This window comes from Drosophila takahashii, chromosome 3R, assembly GCF_030179915.1.
Source record: "Drosophila takahashii strain IR98-3 E-12201 chromosome 3R, DtakHiC1v2, whole genome shotgun sequence".
NCBI lineage: Eukaryota > Metazoa > Arthropoda > Insecta > Diptera > Drosophilidae > Drosophila > Drosophila takahashii.
In genome coordinates, this window is record NC_091681.1 from 29,553,211 (window position 1) to 29,576,176 (window position 22,966).

General features: G+C 41.4%; 1 protein-coding gene across 3 annotated transcripts in view; it reads right to left on the bottom strand.

The window, feature by feature from the left end:
- Positions 1-22,966, bottom strand: part of LOC108069847 (zinc finger protein 853) — a 68,342-nt gene that overhangs the window by 45,228 nt on the left and 148 nt on the right. Inside the window, exons 1-2 of one of the 3 annotated variants that reach the window (XM_070217514.1) lie at positions 5,012-5,140; positions 3,137-3,213 (exon numbers count right to left, since the gene is read on the bottom strand). The gene's annotated coding sequence lies outside the window, so the exon portion shown is untranslated. Of the gene's footprint in view, positions 1-3,136; positions 3,214-5,011; positions 5,141-22,966 lie in introns of those variants that run through there. The other 2 variants (XM_017160105.3, XM_070217515.1) reach the window with 2 other exon arrangements.

Sequence of the window (22,966 nt, forward strand, 5' to 3'; positions counted from 1 at the left end):
CGGGCCATTTAACATGTGAACATGCGCTTTTTGGGAAATTTGGCTACTTACAAGCGAAACTCTTGATTCTGCTTTGGTGCACTTGGAAAAAGTCCTTATTTTGCTGGGAAATTTAAGCTTTAAAGAATATTTTTCAATTAAAAAAAAATTATGATAATATGATATAATATATGAAAATCAAATAAAAACACCTCTTAACGAGGTAAAAAACTAGTGACGACCGCACCTTCAACATACAAAAGTTCTGATATCAACATTTGTGACGAAAAATTATTACACTCGTCATTAAATAGACTTTCTAATATTTTCTCATTCGGCCCGCCCTAGCAAACTATTCCAACCTTTTTCCCTTCACAGGCATTTTCTATTGCAGCGTGCCGAATGAGAAAATATTAGAAAGTCTATTTAATGACGAGTGTAATAATTTTTCGTCACAAATGTTGATATCAGAACTTTTGTATGTTGAAGGTGCGGTCGTCACTAGTTTTTTACCTCGTTAAGAGGTGTTTTTATTTGATATCAGAAGTTTTTGTTTGTTTACTTTTGCTCTCATAGGAGCTAATATATACATTTAAATTTAAATTGGTCAATCATAATTTTTAAACTATTGTATTTTAACAAATTGAGTTAAAAAGGCGTTGAAGTATTTCAAAATACCTTTTAAACGAGGTATAGCACATGTCTGTACCTTTAGTAGTGTAGAACTTACAAACTAACGAAATTTAGCTATTTTTAGCTCTTTCCCGCTAAAGTAGCGGCTTTTTCCAAAAGTCGTAGAACAAAAGATTCCTATATGGAACTCTTAAGTGCAAATTTACTGATTCCATGACCCTAAAATACAGTTCGGATACCCTCCCACAAAATTCAATACTCAGGGAGCGTTAATTGTTCGAGCTGGCAACAGTGGCTATTTTCGTATAAAAATAACTATTAAACGTGACTTTTTACAGTAATGTGTTATATACCAAAATTTAAGGAATCTCAAGGGCTATACAGTTTAAGGTTTTAAAGAAAATCGTTAGAGCCGTTTTTGAGAAAAATAAAAAAAAGCTAAAAAAAAAGTTTTAAAAAATTGTCTTTTGTTCATATTTTTTTAACTATTACATTTACACAAATTGCATATAGAAGGCGTTTATAGCATTTCAAAATACCTTTCAAACGAGATGCAGCACAAGTCTGTAGCTTTAGTAGTATAGAAGTTACGGCTTTCCGAATTTTAGCTATTTATAGCTGTTTTCCCGCTAAACTAGCGAGTTTTTCCAAAAGTGGTAGAACAAAAGTTTTTTATATCGATGTGATGAACGTCATATCAAATTTTCAGAACTTAAAAAACATGTTTTGGACAAGTGGACAAGTGGACAAACTGACAAACAGAATTAAATTTTCATTTTGGGAAGAAGAAGAAAATCTTATTTTGGCTATAACTTTTGAACGGAGCGTCGGATTTTGACAAATGACCCCTCATTCGACGGGTATTTTCAAAAGGAATACAAGTAAATCATTGCGAGGGGGCATTTATCCCCACCGGCCCCAACAGCTCCAAATTTCTAAATTTTTACTTTTTCACTTTCACCGCTCTCTCTCTCAATCCAATTGATTTTCTTAAAGTCTTGGTATGCAATCCTTTAAGTTTTTGCAATACCTTTCGATTGGTGTATTACTCATTACGATCTGACTATCACAGCAGATTTTCATTTCTTCGTGTATATATAGTAGTCGCCTTCGCACACTCTCCTGGTGCGCTTCGTCACTACATGGACTGCCGTCCATAGTGATATAAGTAAAACTTTTTTTAAACATTTAATTTTTTGTATAAAACAACAAAAAGTATCCCTAAGTTTACTTTAATCATAGAAACCTTTTTTTCAATACATAGAAAAATAAAAAAAAAACAAATATACCTTAAGAATTTTTCTTTTGCATAAATAAACTAAATTCCATGAAAAGCTATAGTAGAACATGTAAAAATCCAGTCCCTAAGGCCACAATTGTATTCGTTTTGCATGGAGTTTTACACCAAAAACACTTTGAGTTAAATTTCCTTTTATTCTGCAGCCAAACCTGATTAAACATGCATCAACTGGCGGCCAGACACAAATCAGCGTTTTGCGCCGCTAAAGTTGCTGTTGCACTTGCAGCGGCAATGTTGCTGCTGGCCGTTGTTGTTGCAGGTTGCTGCTGCTGCTGCGCTGCAGGTTGCTGCTGCTGCTGCGCTGCAGGTTGCTGCTGCTGCTGCGCTGCAGGTTGCTGCTGCTGCTGCGCTGCAGGTTGCCGCTGGTTAAAATCAAAAAAATTTTGCGCGCTTTGCAAGCGTGTCAAAAAATTGGTCATTGTTTGTAATTATGAAAATTGCTTAATTGTTGCCTAACCCCAGTGGCAGCAGCAGCGGCAACAGCGGCAATAGCAGCAACAATTGCAGTTGCTAATGCGGCAGGCAAAAAAATTTGGACAGACATTTTTTGCCATTGCAGTTGTTGTTTCTTTTGTAAAACATTTTTTTGCTGCTGGCATCTGCCTAAGTGGCAAGGCTTAATTGTTAATCGCCGCTGTTATAATTCCAGCGCCTGGTGCTAAATTTTATTGCTAAATTATTAATTGCAATAATATTTGGCTGCAATCTGTTTTGTGGATCTATATGTTTTTAATTTTCTGTGCTGCGCCCAGTTTATTATTGTTATTATTATTTTTTTGGGCACCGTTTATGGTCGCTTGACTAAGCAAATTTATATAGCAGGCACCTACACTTACATATGAGGCATGTGTTTATAGCCCAGTTAGTTGTTGTTTTACGGCCCAGCCAGACCAACAAAAACAAAGAGAAAAAAGAAGAAAAAATCGGTTTTTAATTATTATTATTGTTATTGTTATTGCGGCCAGCTACTGGGAGCTATTTCCGAGGAATGGCCCGTTCATAATGAGCAATTCCAGCTGAAATTCTTGCGAGTGGCTGGCCGCCTTTGTTTTGGCCTGCAATTAAACGTTACTCATACGACCCTGTGGCCGCCCGCAAATTAAGCCAAATTAAGGCGGCTTATTAAGCTAGCTGGCTCAGTGTGGCAAAACAGGTAATTAAAAGTGCCCGCTCGCAGTTTGTCATATGATTTATAATAAGTTTTGCATAGATTTATTGACTTACTTTGGCTGCTGCCCCAGCGGCCCCAGTGGAGCAGGAAGAATGTGTTAGCGCAGGAAATGCCAGTAGTTGTGTGTGCACTGCAAATAGTTTCAAGCGAAGCGACATTAAAGCGTTATAATTAATACAAATCAGCACACTTAACATATAAGTACATATAAGTACAGCCCGTTCCAAAGACAAAAACAGCACCAGTTTAGTTTAGTTTAGCGTTTGGCACGCCCGGCACGCAGAGCAATTTTAATTAGACATAAACGACGATCCACATTTTCCAATCGAAGGGGGGTGACAGAAGGGGGAACCGGTGGATGCGATTGCGGCCGAAAGTGTTTAGTTGGCAATTACATAAAATAAGGAGCAGCTTCCAGCTTGCAACGGTCCGCCATGTAGCGTTACTCCGTTTTCCCTCTTTATGCAACGTTCGAATTAACATGTTCCACAGGCGAAGCCAACGCACAACTCGCTGTCAACACATAGATACATGTATGCTGGGTCTCCGTGGAGAGCCAGCCAACTCACAGATACGAAAAGGCACCTTGTGTCTCGGTCTCGCCTTGCTCTGATTTCATCGGGCGACAAGAGCAAGTGCTGCCGCAGCAACAGGTGCCTGGCGACGCCCATTGCGTGTGCTGTGTTGTGATGTGGCGGCTAGAAAATGGCCAAGTCCCCCAGATAAGCAATAGGATGGAGAATGGAGGATGGAGGCTGGATGGCCAAAAGAAGCTGGCCAGTGCGTGAGCAGGCCCAAAAGCAGGGGCGTGCTTTAGAGGGGGTGAAAATACTTGCAGGGTGAATATATCATGCTATCTGATATCAAAGGGCATTTCAAAATTAATTGATAAATTTTACCATTTGTACCTCAGATTTAGCCAAAATTTTCTCTTGTTTCCCAAAAGGTTACTTGGGCATCCCCGAATTTTATGATGACTTTTGAAAATTTAAGTGAGATATATTGAACATAAAAAAACCGTGGTCATAATATCTTTACCATTTTCCTATTAAAATTGAATGGTTTCTTTTTAAAATTTTTGGTTAATATTAATAGGACTTTGATAACTTTGCAATTTCCCTTTAATTTTCAAGAGAATGTGATTTATTATTGGAACATAAAAGGAAAACCATTTTTAAACACATTTATTGAGGTGGGAAATCATTGATGAGAGTGGCTTTTTAATATATCATACTCAGCATTTTTAATGGCACTTAAAATTGAGATGTGATTGCCTGGGGGCTTAACCCACGCTTTAGAAAGCCCCCCCTGCTGCCACACCCCTGCCTCAAGCCAGCGCTACTGGTGGCGCCAAAAAGAAGCGTCAACGACAACGATGCCGGCGCTAAATGGCTTTTGCCATATAAATGTCTTCATTGCGTATGAGTGATGAGGCAGCCATGGCCACGGCCACGTCTGTGCCAAAAGCCCCGCCGAAAGCCCATGAAACTCTGCCACACGCAGCTCGCGAGACGCCTGTTGACGCATTTGGGTGTTGATTTTTAATTTATGCGCTTTTAATGTGCGAGAAAACATGCATTTAAAGTGAATTTATTATGAATAAAAGTGCGGCATTAATTACGCTAGTGAGAAAGAGAGGGAAAGGGAGACGGAGGGAGTTAGGGGAACGCTTCCGATCAGAAGTGCTTGGGAATATTGCTCAACATGATCTGTAGTATCCAACCAACATTCAACATCCTGCCGAAGGGAGCGGGGCAACTTAGCTCAGTTGGCTGACTGACGTTGCAACACTTTGGCACGCATGCGCGGCATTTTAATGCGCAAAGTGCGCTGCCAACAACGAAACACGCAGCACGCCCACTTTTTGTGAATACCTGCGAATATCTGCGCACAAGTGCACTCACACTCAGACTCGCACTCATACTCACACTCGCATATCGACTTTGGGACTGGGTCCACCGAAGATTTATTATTGTATAATGCGCCGTACGCAGTTTTATTTATTGCTCTGCACGCCAAAAACTTTAAAATCAATTGAAAAGCTATAAAAACGTTCGTTTATTATACCCGTTACTCGTAGAGTAAAAGGGTATACTAGATTCGTGCAAAAGTATGTAACAGCTAGAAGGAAGCGTTTCCGACCCCATAAAGTATATATATTCTTGATCAGGGTCACTAGCCGAGTCGATCTAGCCATGTCCGTCTGTCCGTCTGTCCGTCTGTCCGTCTGTCCGTCTGTCCGTCTGTCCGTCTGTCCGTCTGTCCGTCTGTATGAACGCTGAGATCTCAGAAACTACAAAAGCTAGAAGGTTGAGATTTCCCACACATATTCTTTGGCTTCCTACGCAGCGCAAGTTTATTTTAGCCGAGCGCCACGCCCCCTCTAACGCCCACAATCGCCCACTAACGATTTTAAAATGGGTCCTGCGCCCACATCTTTAAAGATTTCCGAGAAATATAAATGCAATTTTGTTGTGTATATTTATACCTATCGAAATGTAGAAGACATTTTTCAAATCGGACCATTCATTAAAAAGTTATACGATTTATAAATTGTCAACATATATCTATCTCCCTCGCACTCCCTTTAGCTGAGTTACGAATTTTAGTCGGGACATCAACCCGACACAGCGTTCGCACTCCCTTTAGCGGAGTGACGGGTATTAGATAGTCGGGACACCAACCCGACTATAGCGTTCTCTCTTGTTTTTTATTGTTGTCGTTACTTGTGGATTTTGTTAAGTATTTCAACATTTCTGCAACAGCCTGCTCTGCTCCAAATTGCCAAAATGGTTGAGCGTTTATTTCTGTGTTTTTTTCTGGTGTTTTAACATTTTCCTTATGGGTTTCCCAATGGGTGGGGTCCCTGTCTTTGAAATGCGCGCAACAAAGTTGGTGAGGTGCTCGCGTTTTTTGTACCAAATAGAGAGAAATCCTAAAGGGTTTAGTGAATGAATATTTTTTTATTCGGGGCCCCAGATAGTAAAAGTGTTGACAAAGGCAGCGTTTTCATTCATGACTTCTGTTCGATCGACGGTTCATTCACGATTTCTCCGCCAGCCCACTCAAAGCCGTAGATCGTAATAATTCGTATGCAGATCTCTCACATACAAGCCGAGAACAAGTCTCAACTAATGCCTAATCCCCTGACAATACCTAAGTCGGTTCACGAGCCTGCTCCCTTTTGTGGCCCGTCTTCGCACAGCATTAACAAGATGCCAGCTCTTAGATTCCTTTGGACGAGAAGCGGAAGCAGACAAGACCCAGATCGTTTTTTATTTATTTTTTATTTTTTGGCAACTTCTTTGAGAGGCTTACGTTTTACGAGCTTTTATTGATATTTTGGCTTACAGAAGAGGGCCTGGGGTCTGAGGCAAAGTGTCAACACTTTTTCAAAGCTAACAGCCATTAGCCGGGGCTAAACGATGGGCCATAAAACGCTGACCGCCGGATCGTAAACCACCCAAAAGGTGGCACAAAGTGTAAAGTCATAATTGTATGGGATGGTACCAGTCGTCGGGGCAGCTGATGTATGGCTCAGCATAAAAACCATTCACTTTTTGTTGGCTGGCTTTTTTAGTTTTTTCGGGAGGGCACTCAGTGACCATAAATAGATATAAATAAATGTGATTAACGCATCTCTTAACGACGCATCGAAAGCAATGCATACCCCACTGAAGCACTTTTTGTGGCTTGTTTTTTTTTATTATGTCCATTGTTATTGTTATTGTGGCTTTTGGCTTGTTAAGTGGCCTGCTGCTGGCCCATAAATTGTGGCCAACTGTCAGGTGTATGACGAATAACTTGTCCATCGGCTGATTGATTTGCATGCGCCGCTGATTGACACACGGCATCGATATTCGCATCGACTTCAAGTGGCTTAATTTATGCAAATGCGCCACTCACACACTCAGTCATTCGCCAGCCAGCGACTGCATTTAGCCCCGATTCCGATTTCAGCATCACAATGGAACCTACTCCATATCCCAGCAAGATATCGGGGCAATTAGGCCCCACTATATACGCCCTCTGACATCCACTGCGACATGTTGGGCGTGTTCGGTGTTTTTTTTTGGTTTTTTTGTGGCATTTGACGTGGCGCATTTGCATAAACGACACCTCCAAATGTTGGGGCAGCTCTGAACAATCCACGCATGAATGGAGAAGCCGCCCCTCGGGTTCAATTGTTCAGTTGTGTGGGGTCTCCTTTGAGTCGTCTGATTTATGCCTGGGAGCCTGAGATCTGGCTGCATTTGCTCCGCTTTGCATATGGGAAATTTATGAAGGTGGGAAGCCCAACTCTGGACCAATCTCAAAGCCCAGACGCATAATTCAATTAAGGAGAAAATAGAGCTGGCCATGGGAACCGGAACGGGGCATCATTATAAGCGATAGAGGAAATGGGAGTTACTGAATTGTGAATTTATTTACATTTTAGAATAGTCAATAAAATTGCAATAAATATATTTAATTAATTTTGATTTAAGATTATAATCAAATGGAAAAAAAATAAAATTACTCCACTCAGCTCAACATGTTTCTTGATTTTACGTCTCTTATCTAAGATATGCTAGGATATGAGATAAACCCCTTTTAGAATGAATTTGTTTTCCAGTGCATGCATTTATTTTTTAAGCACCTCTAAAGCATTAAATATTTTTTAATGTTTATTGCCAAATCTGCAAGTTTAATAGACATCGATTTTGAATTAATGGACTTTATTAAGTGCTCCTTTTTAGCTGCAGGTAAAAATATTGAAATTCATTTTAACCAATCCCAATATTTACTCTAGAATCCATTAATAATTTTCGATTTTCTTTGTTTATGAATTGCGGAAGCCATATTTTTTGGACCAAGGACATGGCTCGCATGGCGAATTAACGGTTAATAAAGCAATCAGCAATTGGCCTGCAAATCAAATTGGCAGCAGCAGTGCTAAAATCCAGCAAAATGCGCTAAATTAACTAATTTTTGTTTAGGCAATGGCAGCAGTGGCACAGCAGCGAAGTCTGTAGAAAAAAAACAGCTCCAGCCGAGAGTGGGAAAATAAATTTGTTGCGCTAACAATGGCAAGACCTAAAGAAAAAAGCACTGCGAAGTTGGCCTGCAATGACTGCAGATTGCCGTACTGAGCGGCGCTTTGGCCGGGTTTTGTGGGCGCAGCCGGGTATTCAGCTTTGCAGTTTTGAGCTCAAAAGCCCGGCTGACCGTGTATGCCATAACTATTTATGAACAGTTAGTTAACTTAAATGCTAGGTGGCAATTAAAGGGGCGTGGTCGCCGCTGGAGGAGCACAGAAAGAGAAGCAGCGAGCGAGAAATCATAACCTTGCCCAGCGTCGAGAATCAATAAGAGCCTCGTACGGAGGGAAACGTACTCGGTAGCCATATAATTAGCATTTGTTTCTCGGCAGAGCCAGGGACTCGCCCTGGTCCACACCCCGAAAAAATAGGAGAATAAAAAACCCAAATATAAAAAATAAAAAAAAAAACACAGACAATAACAGCCCGGTCAATTTGTGGTTTCTTTGTTTCCTGACTGCGTCCCAAATGACCATGCTAGTTGGCCGCTAATTTGGCCAGCATTTAAGCCAGTCGGTCTTTAATTAACAAAGGCCACACTCTGATTGATAAATTAAACAGGGAATTCAATTAAAAGAGGAACACCCTCCGCCAGCACCCGCGGCCATCCAAAAGGTGCCAAGTTGTTAACATAAACATTGAACTTCGCCGCGGAACGGCTGCTGCCAAAATGCTGAATGAATCCATTAATTTGCACCAGCGCCCCCAAAATACGGGCCGCAATTGAAGTGCAAAGTTGAACAGCAGAGGTAGCACTAAAAGAAATTTATTTATCCTATCCTAGAAAATATTTGTATTTTTAAGAATTTTAAAAAAATATTCGAATTTTGATTAATATTGCTGATTTAAGAAAAAAAGTAGAAAAAATTAAATAAATAACTTATACTTTTTATTCAGTTTTTAAAAGTTCTGCAAATTTTAATTAACCCTTGTGCTACAAGTTTAGCATTTTTTATGAGTGCACATGTGGGCAGTAGTTGGTCGAGTACTTGGAAAAGCCAGTCTGGGCCATGGGTTGGACCTGGTCCTGGCTGCTATCTTGATCGCATATTTTACGGCACATAAATATATGCCAAAACACTACAATGAAAATATTGTGCTATACCAAAATGTGGCCACAACAACAACAGCAACTGCACAGCAATCGAGTCTGGGCAACGACGAGAAAACTGTGGCAAAAATATGAAAACGTTTTCAATGAAAATTAATGGGCAAACGCTGCAAAATTTTGGGGTGCGCACTGCGCATGCTCAAAAATGTTAAAATCGTGACCAGAGCTCTAGCTTTGAAGCCCAGCATCCCCCTACCACCTTCCCCTTTGGACTTGGAATACCCCAAAGATTGCTCTGCTCCAAACTGGACGACGGCATTGTCTTTGGGGGACCGTGTGGCGTGTGATTTGGCAAATACTTAGACCTTATATGGAGCGGCAGCAATGGAAACTATTTCCTGCGTTGCGAAAAGCCGCCGAAAAAGACCAAAAGCGGCAGCCTGACCAGTAACAGTTCACATTTTGTGTCATCCGCGGGGCGGCGGCTCCATATTGATAATTCATAAAGTGCGCGAAAATAAAAAAGTAAACGCCTGCCAGGCCAAAAATGGTGAGCCATTTGAAATTAACGCGGCGGAGTTGGAGCTGTTCAAATGTCAATTTTAATTTGCCGCGCCGCAAGCGATTTGACAGAGAGGTAGATTGCCTCAAAAAAGCACAGAAAAAAATTATAGAAAAAATACAACAAGAAAAACATAAAAGCGGGGCTGCCAATCTTCGCTGCAACATGTTGGGGCAATTAAAAATGCGCATACGCCGCGTTGCCGCCGCATTTGCACGCAGTTAGCGACGCGTCGGCGGCAATGGCGGCATACTTGAAAGCCAGCAATTTGGCAATAAGGAAATCGAAATCAGTCATCAGCTGGCAGTGCAGAAATATATTGCATCTCTCACACCACGAGATGCACTCGAAAAGAGGTGAACCGCTAGATAAAAGCCAAAAATTGGTGTGGAAACTGCAAATGGCTGGGATTAACAGACGTTTGGATTCGGATTCATTGAACGGTTTGATTGTGCTGACTCTTTTAATTGCTTAATCTGGATTTTGGCTTATACGAGATAGAACAAGTTTGGGGTTTCGTATGAACAGATTTCGATTAGTTAAATTGGTTTCCCAAAAAAAATTCACATTAAAACAACTTAAATAAAAAATGGAAATTTCCATAGGCCTTTTAAGCAAATTACAGAGCTACGTTTAAAAACATAAAATAACTAATTAACAGCTTTGAAAAGATTTTATTATAAAAGATTTTTATTTAGTTTATTGATAGTAAAAAATACTAGGAAAATAAAGAGGCAATATAAGTTGTATTCCTGTGATTTTTATGGACTTAAACGATTTATTTGCAGTTTTTCTGTGAAAATGCCCCCATGAGGTTGACTTTAATTTCTTGTCGGCCCAAAACCAAATGCACTCCAGTTTACACCACACAACGCCCACTGCTCAAGGAGTTGAAGAATTAGCCAACAGCTTGGCAAAATAAAAAAGAAACACTTTTGGCAAGTCACGCAAATCTTTTCGGCCCGCTCATTAGACTAATGCACCTCAAATTCAGACTCAGACTCAAATTCAAACTCCACCTCAATCTCGAATCCTATTCGCATTCATAATCGTGCTTAGAGCAGGGAGCCATGAGCTTTATTATTCAACTCGCGTTCCGCTAGAGCAGATCCCGGCCGAATCACGCACTTTATTAAGCCATTATATAAAAATATTTATTAGCAACACTTTTGCTTTTAATTAGCCAGCAACGGCTCGTTTCCTTTGATTCAATCAATGTCGCTTGCGTGCCGAATGCGACCCCAGACCGTCGGACCGGCATATCGATATTCAAATGTATTTCTGTTAATTAGAGTGCGGTTAATTTCGATGTTTATTAATGCCCTGGCCAGGTGTGAACAGAGTTTTGGGTTGGGTTGGCTTTTTGCTTAGGAAATCGAAATCGAGGCATTAGAAACATTGCAAACGCCAGTTGGCCAGTGAGCATAATCAATCAGCGTTCAGCATTGCAGCATTCCCACACACGCCCCAAAAAAAAAAAATAAAATAAAATAGATTTGGTCTTGCGGACTCCCTCGAAAAGTCAAACGACCCCAGCCGATGGCGTTAATAATGCCAATTGCATGTTTTATGTGCCGCAACGATGCCAATAACAATAATAAACTGCATATTATTAAGCGCTTTAAAATATTTGTAACAAGCATCGCCCAGTCGCATTGGCAGTCGCGGAGTCTGGGCCCAAACCCGAGCCGGATCTCTCTGTGGCCGGACGACCTCTCGCGGGGGCACACACAGCTTATGGCCAAGTCAGGCCAGACATGACGACGTGGTCAAGACTTCGAGACTTGGAGACTTCAAGACTCGAAGTCGCTGTCGCTGTCGCAGTTTGCAAGCCGCGGTCTCTAATCATTGCTCTCTTTTATATGGTTTATGGCATTTCCGTTGCTGTTTCTTTTGGGTGTCCAGCTATTGCCAAATTCATTGCGATTGCGATTATTGCATTCGCAGTTTAGTCTGGACTGGGCGTATTTTAGTTTTATTTATTTCTTCTATTTTTCTCTCATATTTTTTGGACCAGGCAATCGGAGAAATACATCGCGGCGTGGCTAATTGATTGATGAAGCTGTTGGCACCTTGGCGAGCCTTGGCTAATCACTAATCACCAATCAATTCATAAAACGGAATAATAACAAACGCCTGCAACAAATCAATTAGCCGCTTAATTATGACACTAAGCTCGGCTGGCCAGAAACGGAATGAACAAATTACCACCGGCGACATTAGCATAATAAAGCGATGCAACCACGGGCTGTGCCTCATAAATTATGCATACTATTTTGGGGACAAAAGACCCGAAAACCGTTCCGTTGATGTTCACTAGTATAACAAAGAGGAATGTCGAGTGGCGCAGGGGCGGAGGGGGGAACTCCGAGAAATACAGGCGGCTGATAACGGGGCAAAGTCTTTAGTTTGATTTTTTGCATATATGTATTTCATTAGTTGGCGAAAACTGCACGCCAGTTTGGGGTCTAAAAAGGGGGCTTTTGGGGGAGGGGGATCCGATCCGATCTTAGCTGCCACAAACTGGTTCGCATTCCACTTTCAGTGGTAGACACACGATCCCGAATCCAATCCGGGGACAGGATGATGCGACGGCTCGAGCAGCAACAGCAGCTGATGATGATGATGATGGAAATCGTTATTGACAACGGAAGACGACGAGGCGATTTCCATGCAAATGGCCATGAAATGGAATTTGCCCGACGTCAACGAAGGAAACGTACTTGAACCAGAAAACCAGGCAACCAGGCCGACACATTAATGCAGCCTGACACCGCAGCCTTGGCTGATCGGCCTCACAGATAGGGGAAGAGCCAGCTCCGGCTGAAGCATTTTTGGGCGATTGCTCCGGTTTCAATTAAACTGCAGCTAATTGCAATGGACAGCGCCGGCAAACACAAGCCAAAATAAATCATTTATTACCCGCGCTGAAATACACAAAAAAATGGGCACCAGGTTCGTTGCCTAAGTCTTTTGTTGGGGCGACGGCAATTTTCAAAAAAAAGAGAAGAAAAAATATATATAATAATCATAAAATAAAAACCTGACATGAGCCGAACGAACAACAGAGCTCAGCAAACAGCTCTTGTGCGATAAAAAAGAAATCTTTTATTTGATTTCGCAAACGAAAAACGTTGAGAAAAAGAAGTCAAAGCCAGAGCGAAATCAAAGCAGCCAAAACCGTAAAACTCCCCAGAGATTTTAATGACATTTTCGCAGGCTGGAGGAGCAGAGAACCACCGAACCACTGAACCACTGAGCCATTGGGTGTGGGAGCGGGCAGAGGGTGCCTCGACTACATGGCAGCCGTCTGACAGACGCGTCACTACGTGAGAGACGTGTTTAAAACTTTAATGAGCCGCAAAATAATTGCAAATGCGACTCATGTCGCCCAAACAAACGTATCGCGGTGAGAAAATACAGATCCAGCGGGGGTCTGCTGGCGAACAAGGAAGCCCCAGAGTCGAAGTGGCAGCCAACACCCCTCTGGTTCCATTCCGTTGAAAGGAGCAGCACCTGCTCCAAGGAGGCCACACAGCCTCCACGGCTTGCACTCGGTCGGTGTTGGGGCACTTAATTGCCAAAAGCGTGACTTAAATTTTTAAAAATCATAAAAGCCACGAGACCAGCTTCGCAGCGATAAGCCAACTTGCACTCAACTAAAAGTGGGGAAAAACTATGCATTCCCAACCAAGATCGTTAAGAACTCGGCCCGTAACCCTTTTGGCCAGTGTAGATCTTCGGCAATTTGGCAAATTAACGAGAGAGCCAACGGCTTGGGACGAGCTCCTCGTTCAGTGGCACATGGCATGTGGCCAATTAGGAGCAGTTGCCGTCACTTAGTCATGGCTCTAAGGCCCCCGGATGAGTCGGCAGGTGGCTGAGCAGTCGGCTGCCTGTATTTTTATTGACTTTTAATTAGCAGAGCTTTAATCGGAGAGACAAAAGGCCACAGCGAACTGAGAAAACCATAAAACTCTGCGAATTTCTTTGAGTCAGACTTAAAAATGTGGGAATTTCCGAACGAAATGCGCTGCCAATATCATCGAAAACGAAATTCGGTTTGTGGGCGTAATTGCCTCGGAAAAAAAAACAGGCACCCACACACTTACATGCGTTAAATGCCTGCCAACGACAACAAAAAGTATCTAAATACGCATAAATCATTGGAGCCGAGTGTCGCCCGGCTGACAACACGGCAATCGATTGCCAGATCCAGATTGGATTCGTATTCGGATTCGGCTTCGGATTGCGACTCAGATTCATATCCAGATCTGGAGCAGCAGATAGGCGATACGAGCAAGTATCGAGCATATATGAGGCATGACTCCAGCCCACAAATATTCAATAAGCACTCAGCTAACGGGGGCGGTGGCAAAAGGGGGCTTACAGAGTGAGATGGCGCGTTGATTGAACTCGGCTTAGATCGATTTATCAACGTTTTCGGTTTCTAAACGTTTTAGCGCGTGCCCAGCGCCGTGTCAGCTTAGCGCTCTCTCCATCGCCATCGCCAACCAGCCATCCATCTATCTATCTATCGTAATCCCATGGCAAACATTTTCATTACACTCAAGCTGAGTGAATAATACCTTGGCTCTGCGTAGATGTCTGTAGCCCACTAAAAGATGTTCTTCCCCCGTTATGCTCTATATAAGTTCTTGGTAAAAATGACGAGACAAATTTTGGTACTCAATTAGAGTTTAAGCCAGTGTAATTTGTACAAAAATAGATACAAGATTTTTATCATCAAGAAGCACCATGCCAAATTAATGGCATCGAATTTTCTTTTTCTTTCGCCAATTGAGATGCCACCTTACGCTTTAATCGTGGTCCTGCCTCATTAGAAGTTAGGCATTTGCGACCAGGTTTGTCGCTTGGCAAGCCCTTTTCCAAAAATGAAATTTTCATGTTCGACGAAAGCCGCAGGAAATGTTCTTCCTTGAATCGGTCTATTATTCTATGACATTTTGGCAAATTACGACTAAAAAGGCAACAATCTGCTTAATTTTTTTTGACTATTGTGTGCTGACTATCGCTTAATTCGATTCCGTTCATAGTTTGCAAAACAAATTCCATCACAGCGGTTTGTTGCCGGTTGTTGCCGATACAAACATTAAGCAATGTGTAGTGACAGAACTCGAATGCAACTACAACATGGAGGTTTTACGTATAACGTGCAAAAACGTGCAAAAAGTATTGATAGGGTTCGATTAGCAATTGTTTTGTTTATAACTTCCTATTTTTACCTTAAAATAGTTAAATTGGAAGTTAAGTATGCTCTTCCTAAAAAACTTACTTCTTATAAATAACACAAAAATCTCATCAATATCAGATCATAGGGGGTATTTTATATTCGTGTCTCGCGTAAGCTACCAATAACTTTATCCGGACCATAAGTATTTTTGGAGATTAGCGCATTATTGACATCTTTGTGGCTGCCCTGGCCCAGCAGGTGATGTGCTAACGAAGCGGGCGGAATCCGCTTGGCCAGCTTGGTCAGGCGTAATCAAGTGGTGTGGTGGCTGGGAGCTAGTTTTTTGATTTATTTGCTGGGCATTTTAATGACTCCCCCGCCGCCTGAGGCCCCGAATCTCGGACTGGGAACACGATTGAGCCGCTTTTTCATTAAACAATCATTGACTTCTAGACGCGACTTTTATATGACCGTCATATAAACATGCATAAAAATTCATCAGCAGTGGACTGTTGTTTTTTCCATTGCTATCAGCTCGATTTTATGGCCTTACATTTCTGGTCTCGGCTCGCTGGTGTCTTGGTGTTCATTTTATTGGCCCAATTTGTAAATATAGCGCAAAAGTGTCGAGCATAACAATGAGACTCCGGTGAGAACGGGAATGGTAATGGGAGTAGGAACGAACGGTGTGTGGGTAGAGGGAGCTCTTCAGCCGGCAACTGCGGACTTCTTGATCATGCCATCAAGTTCGTTGCCTAAGTCATTCGTTTCGTGCCGCATGATTTGTTGTTTATTTGTCATTCCTAATCGGAGGCAAATCGAACACGCACCTTCGAGTCAAAAGTGTGTAGAAATGTTTATAAATTACAGTGAATCTAAAATGCACCCAAAATTGATAGGAAAATAGAAAAAAAAAAACAAAAAGCAAAAAACGCGAAATGCAATCAAAATTTATGCATCAATAGCGGTGGGTACTTTTTGCGTTTTCTAGTTGATTTCTGCCTCCTGCTTGAAACACGCATTATTTATGATTGCAAGGCATGTAATTCGTATGCTAATTGATAAGTATCGCGAAATTTATTAACCAGCCGTGCTGACCAACAACAACAAATAAATGCGTGCTAGCCGTGCGGCGTCAATTTTCAAGTACACAGGCACAAACACAGGCGAGAAACCTCTAATGCAAAAATCTCGAATCTTGATATATATAAGGCAGTTTTTGCTTGTTTGTTTTTGTTATTTCCCCAGCTAGTTCTCACGCACAGGCGCAGCTGCATTTGGTCAGCGGGTTGTACTTGACCCCGCGCCCGCCCCCTCGCTCTGCAGGCCATGGCCCGTGACTTTTGTCATGCCGCCGCCGCCGCCGCCGTCGACGTCGATTCAAAATCAAGTTCAAAAGCTCGAGCGTACATATGGAAAATTGGATTTGCAAGGCAAATTTGTGTAGCTGCTGCTCCGTTTTTAATAGCGTATAACAAAAATATTTGTGTGTAACATAAAACCGCCAACAACTGTGTACAACGAACATGAACTACGCGGCAAGTGCGGCCAACGCCGAAATCGAGCAACTTTGTAACATCGAATCGAAGCAATAGCCACAAACAGCAACAGCATTTCGCGTATCAGCAACATTAATTATAACAGCCACAACAACATCAGCAGCAGCAGCGCAGCAGCCACAGCAATATAAGGCGGTGAAAAAATGCGTTTATTTTAAATTGAAAATAAATTTACAGTGCACTGGGAAAAAAGGCAGCCAGCTTGTCGAATATGGAAAACCACCGAGCGAGTCGTTAAAAGATTAAGGATAAAATGAAAATATAACAAGAAAAAAGCAAGAGGGAAACTATGATCAATAAAAAAATATTATTGGTGTACTAAAGAGAGAAATATGTGTGTGTTTTGGTGAAAGTCAATTGAAATTAAGATTTTCTTGTCTTTACATTCTGGCATAAAACTTAAGGTGCCACATAAAAAAATGGCAATATTAGCTGCGTGTATTTGGGAAGGATGATTGATGTGTGGCCATTCAATTTGCCTTCGTTACTGCAGCTGTCGGCTGTTGCGGTGATGTAATAATTCTCGTTAACGTTAACGTCGTGCTGTCTGCGGCGATATCCGATTCGGTTTCGGATTTAAAAATCCCGGGTCCATATCTACGGCATGCCGATCAATAACAACACGCACGCGTGTGTTGTGCGACATTTTTGTCGCTTTTCGCCTTGATCTAGAATTTTGTTCCTATTAATTGATCTCATAATGACAGACACTTCAAAAGCGACATCACGACGTTTATTAATTAATGCAAGACCGAGAGCAAGTCGAGTCAACCTCCTGCGTATGTAAAGTGCGTGCAAAAACACACACAAGGTATGCTAAACAAATGCCGGCAGCTTAATTAGCATTCTAGATTACACACAAACAAGTGCGTAACAAGAACTGAGGCAATAATGGATTTATGGGGTTAGCGCGAAGGTTGTCCGATCGATAGATAGATAGATATATGGGTACTTATATAGATAAATGGATATGAGCTGGACCTGGCTAATAATGGGTTCGGGGCAGAGCCAAGTCGGTCATTAGCGAGCAATGCTAAACGGAGGCAAATTGCTGTCAGAGCATTTCCCGCTTGCCAATATCTCAATCAGTGGCCAAAGTTTGTTGGCATCAAGTGCATAAATTAATGAAATTATCAATTAGCCAAGAAACTCTCACATCCCAGCTGCAGTTGGTTTTCTGCTACCGGTGCTACTTGCTGCTACTTGTGCTTCCCATGGATGTTGCTGACTATCGGGAAAATCATTGCGCAAATGCACGCAGTTCATGTCGAAACTCAATTGCAATTAAAACCTTAAAAACTAAAGCCAACAAAGCCGAGCCAAGGAAGTCCCCAGACTGTCCCAACTCGTTAGGCGAGTGGAAAATGCTTTAATAGAAATTGCCGGGCTGGCAAAATGTTTGCAATTGTTGTCTGCCTGCCGACTGCCCAAATTGACATTATCAATGGCTCCGCAAATGCGTTATTTATTTAATGCCACATCCAGCAACTTCTCGATTGTGCAATCCGATTGCTACCCTGGATATTTATGGGCTTGTGCAGGTATTTCTAAAAGGATATTTATCTTTTAACTGCTCGCGATCAAGGAATTTTCATTATTAATTTGCGTATATTAAAATGAATTATTTAATTTTATAATGCTCATGTTTATAATTAGGTATTTAATTCAACATTTAGCTGGAAATTAATTCCCTAAAAAATGGTGCGAACTATGAATATCATCGTTTATTCGAAAATATTAAAGATCAATTTATCTCAAATGATGATTGCAAAAATATATCATTTACATAAAAAAGACCATTAACCATTATTTAGCTTTGTTGACAGCGGGTCTTAAACCTGATTTTGATTGAGTATAATAAAATTTCATAAAAACCTGTGTCATAAAAAATATGTTTACACATTGATATGAATCTGCGTTTAATTTTAATAAAATTTAAATAGCACAAGGAGAAAAAGCAATAAACTTTAACCATAACTGCTTAAATTTTCGTTAATATTTTAGGTTTTTTTGTAAATATTTAAGTGGGTTATATTTTTGCAAAACTATTCAACAAAAAATTTAGTTTTACTACATATAATATTTATCTATTTAATAGGGTATTTTCTGGTTGATTGTCCATTTCGCATTTGTATAATTTTGGCTTTGTTTTGATTTCGTTTCGTTTCTGATTTCATGCAAATGTTTGCAAATTTCTCAAATTAACGCGTAGGCGAGCCAAATCAAGCCGAAAGCGCTGGAAGTGTCGCCGTCTCAGCACCACCAGCTCCACCATAGCACCACAGCACCACTAGCTCCACCGCAGCCGCCTCATCTAACGACGCCCCCACCGGGCACACTTCTCCCCCGCGGACCCACGGCAAGTTCATTGAACCACCTACGAGAAATATGCAAATCGCAGCGGCGATGGATGCAGGGGAAAATAAATCAAATGAAATGGACTGACTGGCAAAAAACAAAAGGAAAACTAATTTCGATTCGATCTTTTGTGGCCTTTGTCTGGTGTTGCTTGTAAGACCTAATAAACAGGGAAACAAAGCAATAATTGTATCATTTTTCTTATTTTTATTGCGATTTTTGTTGCAGGCCCATTAAAGTGAAATTAATGGCTGTCGCCTGCTGCGGAATTTTGGCTAACAGCTGTCGAAAAGATTAATGCGACGAAAACTTCCTCACATCGGACATCAAGCAGCGGACATTCGATATTGAGTGTTCGATATTGGACATTGAGCGTCGAACTGCGTTTTCTTAATTAATAGCTCACAGATTTTTATTGCCGCACATCTTTGTCAAATCAATATTTATAAATTATTTATAAACGACGAGGCTCGAAACCCAACATGCGGCTAATTAAAATGATGAATGCGAAGCGTTCCAAGTCGAAAATTAATTAAGCAAATTATCCATTTAAATAAACATAGAATGTGGCCGCTCGCCTGCTCGATGGCTTTGCGCTGATAAAGTCGAGAAATAGTCGATTTGGGGAGCCATCGGAATTCGGTGGACAAGTTCGCGGCTGCCAATTAGGGGAAGTTGAAAAAAGCGCATTTTTAATTGCAATTAATTAGCGCTGTCAGTTTTCCCCATTGTTCAGCGCGGAGTGACAAAACACTTGCCAAAATTGAATTTCTGATGGCCTCCTTTCGCAGACATCATTAGCGTTTAATATTTAGCTAAATTCGATTTTTCCTTTGGTCTCAGGCGAAAATAAAACGATCACGCCCAGTTTTCTGCTCGATTAAAAATATTCATTAGGCCTTTTGGGAATTTCTCACTTGATTACAGACCAAAACCGATTTCAAAGGGCTGCCCCTGCCACATGCGGCGTAATTAAATTTCCTTTGTTGCCTGGGAATTCGCTACGATTGTAATTGTGGCGGCCCACGGCGTTTTTCTGCCTATATTTGTAAGTATATGGCTCTTAATATTTTTTTTCAAATCTAGGCTGGGCCCTTCATTCGCACAATTAGCAATTTCATGCGTCTTTGTGGCCGGCTTGAAGTTCGAATTTCCGTGGCCTTTTTTCCGTTTCGTTTCGATCTGTTTTCCGTTGTAATGTGTGAAATTGATTTTCGTTTGGCAATTGGGCTTGTAATGGCTAAAAACTTTTCCCACCCCGCCGGAGGTCTATGCTCGAACTTTGAAGACAATTAACCGAAATAGATGGGAATGTAGCTTCCTACTGTTCGCGTTGAACTTGTGAAGGTTAACCAGTCGGCGTAGAAACTGGGTCAGTTTTCGATGGGTTATCGTTATCCTCTCCCTAAAACCCATGTCGGCTCTATCAAAGCCTGTTTGTGGCGGCGATTTATGGAAGTGGGGACACCTTCCTTGACAGCCTCATCACCTGGCGTTGCCAGGCACTCGTAACATTTGCAACATTCGCATTCAAATGACACTAACGGCTTTGTCATGTACTGGGCCACATGTAACCGTATGGTTTGTCTCTTCTGGAGGCTGCATGCTGGAGTCTGGAGAGCCAGTAATCATGCTCTAACGACACGGACAAAACACGTATATAATTTGTACAAGGCGCTATGCGGTGAATCGTCAGCGGGCCCGGGTTCATATAGAAATCTTGTAATCTGATAGGCATGACAAGAAATATTTTGCTTGTCATAAATTTACTTTTATTTATGCAGCACTGTCTATCATTGTTGATGTTGTTGCCGCTGTTCGGTTCGATTCGCGTGTTTTGTTTCGGCGGCGGCTTGAAATTAGTGAAAACTCTTCACATCGAGAAGACTGACTGACTGACTGGATGGTTTTGGGTATCCATGGGTTCGGGGGAAACTTGAAAACGTATGCATGCATAAGTTGGCGCCTGCTAACGTCTTATAGTCATCGATTTTCGACCATTGTTGGCGGTGCTGTTTGCTTGGCTGGTTTGGGGTTGAGTAATAGGCAAAATATTTGCGCATGCCTCATTACGGTTGCTTTTTGGGTTGCGGTAATCGATGGCGGTGCAAGTGTAAGCCAGAAATGCTAGTGGGAGTGGCGAAACAAAAGACTTAGGCAACGAACTTGCTGCAGCTAGAACGATAGCCTAGCCCAGCCGGTGATTCGATGCGATCGGGATGCGTGACATTTGAGGTGATGACATCACTAGCAATCAAATGTCAACCAAGTGCGTCATCATCGACGGCAATCAATCGTGCGGACAAAGGGCAGCAAGTGGTGGCTAATCGTCAGCCAACTAGATTGACAGCTTCACTGACTAAACGACTGTCGAACAGGCAGTGGAACAGGCAGTCGAACAGACATACAGACAGACGGACAGACATTTGGTCTAGACAACATGTGTAATGACGCGTACGTCGGGCAAAAAACCTCAATAGCAACAACAATGGAGCGGCATAATGAGCACAATTACTGGCCAAGCAAATCAAATGCAACGCGCTACCAACGCTTTGAATCAGTCACATTAATTGCAGCCAACAGCCAACAGCAGCAGCCAGGCCGCAAAAAAACGTTCATAAATTATAGCAGCGGCGGCAGAAAAAAGTATTAATTAAAAAAAGGAGGAAAAAACTGCAACGGTAACAACAGCTATTAAGAAAATTTCTTGTTGACTCATCCGAGTCCACAATTAACAACTCGCAGACTACCAAGAATCGCTGACTGCGGCCAGCATTTCTTGCACTCATTTGTCGCATTTTGTCCCAGCCACTTGGCGATTTCTTTGTCAGAGCTCTGCAATTAAACAATTGTTGTTATCGTAGCTGCTTTTTTTTTTGTTTTGTTGCAGCTGTTGTTGTCGTCATCATCATTGCAGGCCATAAATTTTATTTAATCTCTTACCCCCCGCCCCCTGAAAAGCACACGCCCTGCTGGCTGGGGATCTCGTGACTTGCGTTTCGCAATTGTGAGAATCGAGAATTAAATAATTCTTTGCATATTTATTTATAAACATTATTCCAGCCTCTTTTTCACTCTTGAATTGCGATTTCCTCAAAGCTGATTAGGCTTTTTAATTTGCGTTCTGTTTGGTTTTGGGTTTCAAGTATTCAATTGAATACACTACGATTAATAAAAAATGTTCTATTTACTTTTGTTGTTCATTAGAAGGGATAATGTGTCTTAAATTTGTAGTTACAAAAAAAAAAAAATAAAAAAACACTCCTCACTGAAAGCTAAATAATTAAAAGCCTTAATAATTTTTCTACACCGCAAGCATACTTAAGAATTTCAAAATCATTTTTTATGCCCCCATAAAAGTACAAATGAACACCAGTAATTACTAACATGAAGCGTCGTTTAGTCAAAGCGAGACATATACCTCTATTTGATAAATCATTAAAAGCCCCATTATTTGCCAAACATCAAAACATCAGCAATGGCAAACATCCCCAGTTCCTCTCCAGATGCAACACTAATGCCCCATGCAATCGTAATTATCCATATAAAATGAAACAAAAACAGAAAAACTCCGTTTGCTCACAGCTGTATTTCCTCTTAATTGAACGGGAGGAAAGAAAAAAATAAATCGCTTTTCCAATAAATTGCATCACAAGACTCTCAACAATCCAATCCCACCGCCGACAATGTGGACGCGTCAATTGTTAAAGTGTTGAAGTGTTTTTATTTAAATTGCCCAACTGAACTTGTAATTATGGCTTACTCTGATTATTGTTATTGCTGTTTTTGCACTTTGGCTTTAGCATAAGCCCGAGTAGAGGCTAGCGACTGGGGACTAGAGATAAATTATTTTTAGAGCCATGCTGGAATTTTCACTCGCACAGTAGTTTCTCACTCTAAACCATAGCAATTAATTGTAGTTAAAAATGCCTTAACTAACGGTTTTATGGCCAAACAACAAAAGCGGCAGCTGACTTGTCAGTTAATTGTATTTGAAATCGCTGCCTCTGCTAATTGATAAATCTCCGTTGGCCAAAAGCCAAGAGCCAAGCGCTTGATGGGCGGCAGTTGCACATAA